At 44.0% G+C, this 7663-nt stretch overlaps 1 protein-coding gene across 1 annotated transcript in view; it reads left to right on the forward strand.

The window, feature by feature from the left end:
• TSHZ2 (teashirt zinc finger homeobox 2) overlaps positions 1-4919 on the forward strand; it is a 203938-nt gene extending 199019 nt beyond the window's left edge. The window contains exon 3 of the mRNA XM_057380737.1: positions 2449-4919. The gene's annotated coding sequence lies outside the window, so the exon portion shown is untranslated. The remainder of the gene's footprint in view (positions 1-2448) is intronic.
• The last annotated feature ends 2744 nt before the right edge of the window (positions 4920-7663 follow it).

The raw sequence follows: 7663 nt of genomic DNA on the forward strand, positions 1-7663 counted from the left end.
CTGAGTCCTGACCCATCCACATGGAAACGGACACCACTCCTTACACCCACTGATGGCTCTAAAATTCCTGTTAAATAAAGGCAAAGCTGCAGGATCTGCTATTGCACATGTGGTGTACAACACACCAGGATAACGAACAGCCTCAGCYACGTTTCAGAACATGATTTAAATGATGGAGTTTTCTTTATGGCACAGGGTGAGCTGCATTTCAGCAAATGGCCAGGACGCAGCAGACTCTGCCCATCAAGGGCTGTTGGAATGTGCAGCCTGCTCTGCCCTGACTGCAGGTGACAAGCTCTCCACAAACTCCCTGAATCTCTTACAGACTTGATAATGAAATACATAAACTATGACCCTTATTGATCAGGGCTCACACTAATTAATTTCCCAAAGTCCTGTCCCAGCCTGCAGTGGTATCAATAAAGAAAAAAAAAAAAAAAAAAAAAACAAAACCCACAAGGATGGAGACTTCAGCTGGCCAAAAGACCTTAGGGGTGAAGTACGTATCCCATGGAAATCAATGCCAAGTCCCAATTGATTTTACTCGTGCATGGATGTTACCRTTAGTCAAGTACCTGGACACTGAGCCTCACAAGTTTATTTGCTGCCAGAAGAGTTTCTCGTGGACTTTCTCCCTGACCAATGTGCCCACCCAGGGCTGAGTGTCCCTAATGTTGCTCTGAGCACACCCTCCTCGTGACAGGGATGTGATCAGGAATATTGCTGAGCTGATCCTCACGMTGGCACAAAAAGAAAAGGAGGCAGGAGTTTGGCTTTTCATTTTTCCAACCAAGCTTTTATAGATATTTCCCACTGGCAGGGAAGCAGTGCCCAGAAATCCTTCCCAGATTTAGCACTTTCAGGAACACTGAAAAGAAGCACGCTGTTTAATTATCCTGAGGACGTTCTGGGGGCAGAGTTGAGTGAAAGCAGAGTCTCTGCTGCTGCCCTGAGCGGGGTCAGTGCTGTCCCTTTTCTCACCCGAGGTGTCTGTCCCAATTCCACGGGGCAGGCAGGTGCTGCAGGGCTTGGCACCACCCAAGGAACCACTCAATTTGGGCTGTCCCRGGGAATTTTCCATCCTGGAAACCTCAGCCTGGAAAGGCAAAGCCCATTGCATGCGCCATCCCCACTCAGATCATTTCCACAGTGAGAATTGGCCACWGCATTGCTGCCTTTCAGCTCTAGGCCCTACAATAACAAGGCTTCTGGATTTCTTTAAAATTCGAGCGGGGTGTAAACTGGCACGGCTTTGCCCTTTTGCAGTGAAAAATAATAGCTTTGTGAAGTGTGAATTGCTCTGGAGCRTTACCTCTGAAACCTAAAGGCAACATTTTAAAGTGTCAACATGGATTGCTTTTAATATCTTTTAAGTGGGAATAATGATCCAAGGTATTCACCACAATTTCAAACTGACTTCCATGCATCCTCAGTTGCCAAAAGTCTCTGCATTCAGCTGCCAAAACCTCTTCTTTCCTTCCAACAGTTTCTCCACAGCAGGTCTGGGTTGCCAATGCARAACTCAGCATCACTGTGAAAACCGAAAAGGTGAAGATTTTGTAAAACAAACCAAATTATAAACTGACTASCATGAAGTCAATGGACTTTTTTGTTTTCATATGGATTTTTTTTTGAGAAGCTGAGTTTATTTTACTCTAAATAAAGCTGCTACTGAATTTCCAGTTGATTTAGCCAGAACACGGGGAACACACYGCAGCATTTGAGTTGTGTTTGCTGAACTATCCATGGCCTTGAACAGATAATATATTTTTCAGTAACATATTTCTCTTTGCCCACTGCAGGTCTTTTTTTTTTTTTTCCCCTCTGTGCTCTCTCCAGATTGACTTTCACTCTGCTTATTGCCTGCCTCATTTCTCACCCTGTTTCTCCAGTTGCTTTTTTCCACTGCTTTCCTCAGTGTCTTTCTCCCAGGTTTATAAGCAAGGCAGAACTCAACTTGGGGCTGAACTTTTAAACCCACATCTTGAAATGAAATAAAACAAGCCCCTTCTGTCTCTGTGTAGCAGTAACTTCACAACTTGAGTCACTTAGCACTTTTAGCAGCTGCAGGATAAAAAAGGTCTGTTGGAAGATGGTTTTTAATGCCGGGGAGGTGCCACGACGAGCAGGAATCGCACAGCAAGGGTGGATAATTAAACACGGTGTGGGTAACGAGGGCCCAACCCTCCATAAGGATTTCAGAGCATGTTCCTGCTGGCTGTGGGAAGGAAGTCTGGATTTAAGGAACATGAGGGAAAAGCAGAGCTGGGCTTTGCCCGTGGATCCCTGCGTGGTTTCAGACCAGGGTTCCATCCWCGCTCGCCGTGAGCCGGTGGGTGGGCAGAGGGAACAGAGCTCATTTCCAGACATTTCCACGCTCAGAGCTGGGCTGGAGGGCTGACCCGTGTGTTAACCGTGGCTGTGTTGTTGTTGTTGTTGTGTTTGCAGGACGATTGCCTTAGCCCAGCTCTCCAGCCCGGCCCCGCGCCCGGCCCCGCTCGGCACCGCGGCCCTGACATTGAACTCCCAGCAACCCGCACCGAGGAGGCTGCCAAAAAACTCCTGCTATTCTTCTTCATCCTCACTAACAATTTGGTAATGAAGTATTGATTTCCACTCCCCTGCTTATGGACGGTATTAGATTTTCATTGATAAACTGCACTGGGGCTGTCTGGTCTCCACTGTCCCTTTTTGCTGTCACTAAAACAAAGTGCCACTGAAGTAAGATAATGACTGAGAACATTGATGTACTTATTTCGTCAATTTGTAACACTTGACAGGAAAAAAAAAAAAATTCTTCATAGTTTAATGTCCAAGTGTGCTACACAAGATGCAGTCACATTGGAAGCTTTACTTTTCATGGTAATGTCCATTTCCTATTTATAACCCCTTTGGGATAGTTTGTCTAAAGGAAATGTTTCTATTCTGTGCAGCTATTACTGTTGCACCTGGGTTGCCCAATCCAGTCATTGCACTAGGGATCAATACATCACCGTAAGTACAAGAATTATTAAGTTAAAACAGATTCTGAGCCAAAAAACCTCTGAACAATGTTAATCTTCTGTGCAAGTTGTTCAAATAGTTATGCTTAACCATGTTGCTGCCAAAGATTTGTTTGAAATGGATTATTTTCAGTTTGTTTTATTCCTCAGATATATATATATATTTAAATCTCCATTACGGTTTATGACGAGACATGTGGGATGGAGGGATTTTTAAACAAAAGTACTATTGTTAGATTATTGAACATTATATAAATATAGATATATCTATATATAAATATCACTATATAAATATCTATATATAGATATAAAAGAATAAAAGTAGAACTCCTTTCTCAGTCAGGTGAGTGCAAATCTGAAGCCCTGTTGTGGTCAACAGAGTGGTTTTGGATTTGTGCCACCAAAAATGGGATCAGAATYTGGTGTTTGAGCTCTGCCCAGCCCGGCGTGGCCCTGCCTTCAAACCCACCCAGACCTGGGAGAAGGGGGCTACAAAAATGGCAATTTCAAATTTGTGCTTGGAACTTTTTTCATTAAAACTTCGAGGTCCCAATTTTAATTTGTGGAATATTCACGTTAATAATGAGATCTAATTAAGACATCCATTAAAAGCCCGTTAAAGTTAATTTAACGTAAAAATTCCAATAGAACTGTATTAGATTTTCTCCATTAAATTAACGTTATGGATTTTTAACGGATGTCTTAATTATACATTATTATTAACGGGAATACTGTATTACACAGATTAAAATCGGGTCCCAAGTCAACTCCCAGGATCTTCCAGGATATGCCAATGTCACAAGTCTCACTTTTCCTAGTGCACTGCTTGGAAATGCAGGCGCAGCCCTGCTCTCTCTCGCTCAGAGAAAGCGACCTCCAGTAGACAAATCCATCTCTGCGTTTAACGATGAACTTCCCCTATCCTCCAAGGAAAAATAAGTCTGGATCAAGTTGTAAATCGCCATTCCGTGGCAAATGAAATATTCAAAGTATGCGAGGCACAAGCAGAGAGGAGGCTCTTTCTCAAATCAGAAAGGGCTTTGGGGTGTCTTTTGCTGTTGTTTTGTTTGCGATGTTCGAGGCTGTAATTGAAGTGCAGCAGTCACAAAATCAGACTGAACGTGTTCCCTGCACTCCCCGTGGCTCCTGCAGAAGGGTCTGGCTTGGCACTGCTCGGGAAATTTTGACATGATCCCTAAACTCAACATGGAGGAGAAAAAAAAGGCCCTTCTTATTTACCTCCTAGGGAAAGTGTTGCCCTTATGCCACATATAATAGCAAATTGCTTTTTTTATGGCATGCATAACCTAGATGGGAAAAAATATGGCGCTTGAGGGAAGGAGGGAAAAAGTAAATGAAGTTCCAGGAATGTCATTCTGAAGTAATGAGGCATGGACAGAAAATATACCCCTCACATCATCGGATTGAGATGGCAGTCGAAATAGCTTCATTGAAGTGTCAGCACTCATCCATCAATCAATCATCCACAAGGAAAAATAGCGACAGTACAACGGGGCGGCTTTTATGGGATTTACTCATGGGCATAGGGAATAGCAGCTCAAATGTAGTTCTGACATGAAAAGCAAGGTGCTGATATTATTTTTTATGATGGGAGGATCATAAAGTGAATTGAGAACAGTGAGGTCTGTCTTTGCTTAACCTATTCAACTGGAAATGAACGGAGCTCAACTGGAAACGAGCAGAGCCTTCAGATGGGTTAAGATTGAAGCCCGAGCCGTGCTGAGCACCGGCCATCGACAACAAAATTCTATTAAAGCCAAATCAATGCATTAGCATCGAGCTCCTCAGAAGCTGCTAAATTGCAGGGCCCAGGGCAGAGTTACGGGGTGAAGTCACACGAGGTGGGGATGGTGGTGTTGACCCAAAGGCCACGGAAAATCACCCACGTGTGGCTTCTTCCCCGAGCTTTAGGGGAAAATACCAGGCTGCTCGTGACAGGTGGAGCTCCCAGCCCTGCTGCTGTCACGGGTGGGACCTGGCTGGGTTTTGGCTGGGTTTTGGCTGGGTTTTGGCTGGGTTTTGCTGTCAGAATTCCCATACAGAAGCTGTTGGGAGCCTCTTCCCACAAAAAGCAGGGCTGGAGTGCCCGGCCAGCCCGCAGCACCCAGAGCTGGGACTCCTTGGGCCATCACCTGCTCAGTTCTGGCAGAAAAGAGCCTTTGATGGTGCCCTGTGAGCTCAGGGTGACCACAGGACACACAGCCCTGCCAGGGTTTGGGGAGATTTTGGGGAGKCCAAACCCCCTGAGGGAGGGCAGGTTTTGTTCAGGAGGTTTCACTGAGTGGGAGCAGCTATTTTGTTCAAAAATCCAGCCACAAACCTTTATCACACGGTGCTGCAGCTCCGTCATTCCGCCTGCATCGCTGTCCTCGGGGAACGCTTTAGGTACACATTTGAATTAAGTGATTTTTATTTTTTTTTTACAATATGATATAAAAAAAAAAGAAAATGTACGTCTCTCCTCTCTTTTCTCTGTACAAAACTGGATGAGCTGATAGTTTTTCTGTCATATAAATCAGGTAACACAGAAAATCATTGCATCTTTTCTCTGTCGTCGCTACTCAATATCTATCGTTCTGACTTTTATTCTTATTGGAGATCATCAAAACATTAATTAAAAGCCTGGTGATCAAACAGCCGAATATTTATGATTCACGTCCTTGCTTATTAACAAGTGGCATATTGATACACCACATATCCAAGCTGTTTATGCTCTTGCACTGAAATAAAGCAGGAAGAATTGTTACCCTTCCACACTGCTTTGAAAGATTTCTTCAGAAACCAGAGCTCCCTCCCCGCCACCATCCATGTCAAAATAAGCCATATCACCTGAAAAAAAAAGTGTTCTATTTTAAAACAGGGAGATGTAATTAGCATCCCTTTGGGGCCTCATAGATGAGAATTTCAGTGGATCAGTCTCAGGTGTTTTTTTCCAGGCTCTTATTACTTAAGCTGAGAGGGAGAGGGACACTTGACTTTAAAAATGGCTGTCATTAGTACAATAATAATTGTTGGGTTAAAAAAAAAATCTTTGAGAATCTGCTAACAAACCTGCCCAGTAATTACTTGTCAATGCAAGTTATCATGGTTTTTATTACCTACTTGTAAAAGTATTTACAAGACTGACCTCCCTAGCTTTTTTAGAGATCAGGGAGGATATAAAAAGTCATTTTAAAAATCAATAATTATATATTAGCACGATAGAGGGGTGAAGCCTTCCAAGCCAGGTTTGCAGGCTGTTGAGTCGACACTCATACATTCAAATGGCAGGGATTGTTTCCCTAATTTTTGGGCTTTTTTCTCTCCTTAATCACATTTTGATAAAGTGCCATATTTATTGATCACTCCACACCCTCAGCTCAGCTCCTAAACCAGAAGGGGATGATTTGAATGGAAAATGAGCTGCCCTTGGTGACCTGGGAGCAGAGGAATTTTGGAATTTTGGCTCTGCTGAGAGGAGCCCGGCTCTGTGCTGGCTCCCCATGGAACCCAKGTGGGTTTTACCATGGAACCAAACCTGCTCAGACATGGGGGTGAGGCAGACAGGTCGATTTTGGGCAGAGATTGAAGGGATGGCTCTGTCTGGGCTGTCCCCTGTCCCCTGTCCCCATTTTGTGGTGCCTCCAGGGCTGGCACAGCAGGATCTCCATCACGCAGGGCTTTTGTCCTCACCAACAGATATACGATGCAATTTATATTTAAAATTCCCTCTATAAAGACAGTATTGATCACAGATTCCAGATCAATATGTTGCAATTACAGCTGGCTTTAGGGGCCATCTGTCCCCAACAGGAGCCACCTCGGTGGGTTGTGAACTCTTGGTTGTGCCATCTCCTCCCAGCACAGCCTGACCTGTCATTTCTGCTCCCAGGAGTTGTGGTCAGCAGCTGTGGAKCTGAAATTCCTGCATATTGACCACCCAAAAACCCCCAGAGCAGCTTCTCACCGGGTTTCACAGCAGGGTCAGTGACACCGTGGTTTTCCTGGGTTTCCTGGGTTTTCCTGGATTTCCTCTTCTCTGTCGCAATTTATCCCACAGGTCACAACTTTGCATATCCTCAGTTGGAAACGGTCAGCAAGAGGTTCTTGAATTTCATTAGAATTAAGAGCATTTCCATAATGGTGCTGAAGAGTTTCAGTTGGACAAACTCAAATTCAGTGGCTGCAAACTGAGCCTTTTTAATATCAGAGGGTCATTTGGGTTGGGGAGGATCTCCAAGATTGCAGAGTCCAAATTTGGAGCATTTTTTTGTTGCAGACTTGACCGCAGTGTAAGATTCTAAAAAATAATCACAAAATGAAGGACATGCATCTAAAGGCAGATTTTTATTCACATTATATCATTGAAATCTTAATTTTTCAGCACCTGAACTCAGTCTGTTGGTTGATGGCTCTGGATCAGCCACTAGGACATCATTCCAGAAGAAATCCTTCCTAGGTTTTCTTGTTTTCTTCATTATTTCCTGCAGTGGAAAGCACACAGMATTTAGAGTTTTTAATTCCCTAATTTTCTTCTGAAGAAAAGTGAAAGAATAATAAAACAATACAAATCAGGATTTTGCAGTGGTGCTGGAAGCTGACTCAGCCTTGCATCCCACACGTCCCCTCTGATCCTCCCTGCAGCACCTCCCTCCCATTTC

This window comes from Malurus melanocephalus, unplaced genomic scaffold (genome assembly GCF_030028575.1).
Source record: "Malurus melanocephalus ecotype Western Australia unplaced genomic scaffold, MMel_1.1 scaffold_469, whole genome shotgun sequence".
NCBI classification, from domain to species: Eukaryota; Metazoa; Chordata; class Aves; order Passeriformes; family Maluridae; genus Malurus; species Malurus melanocephalus.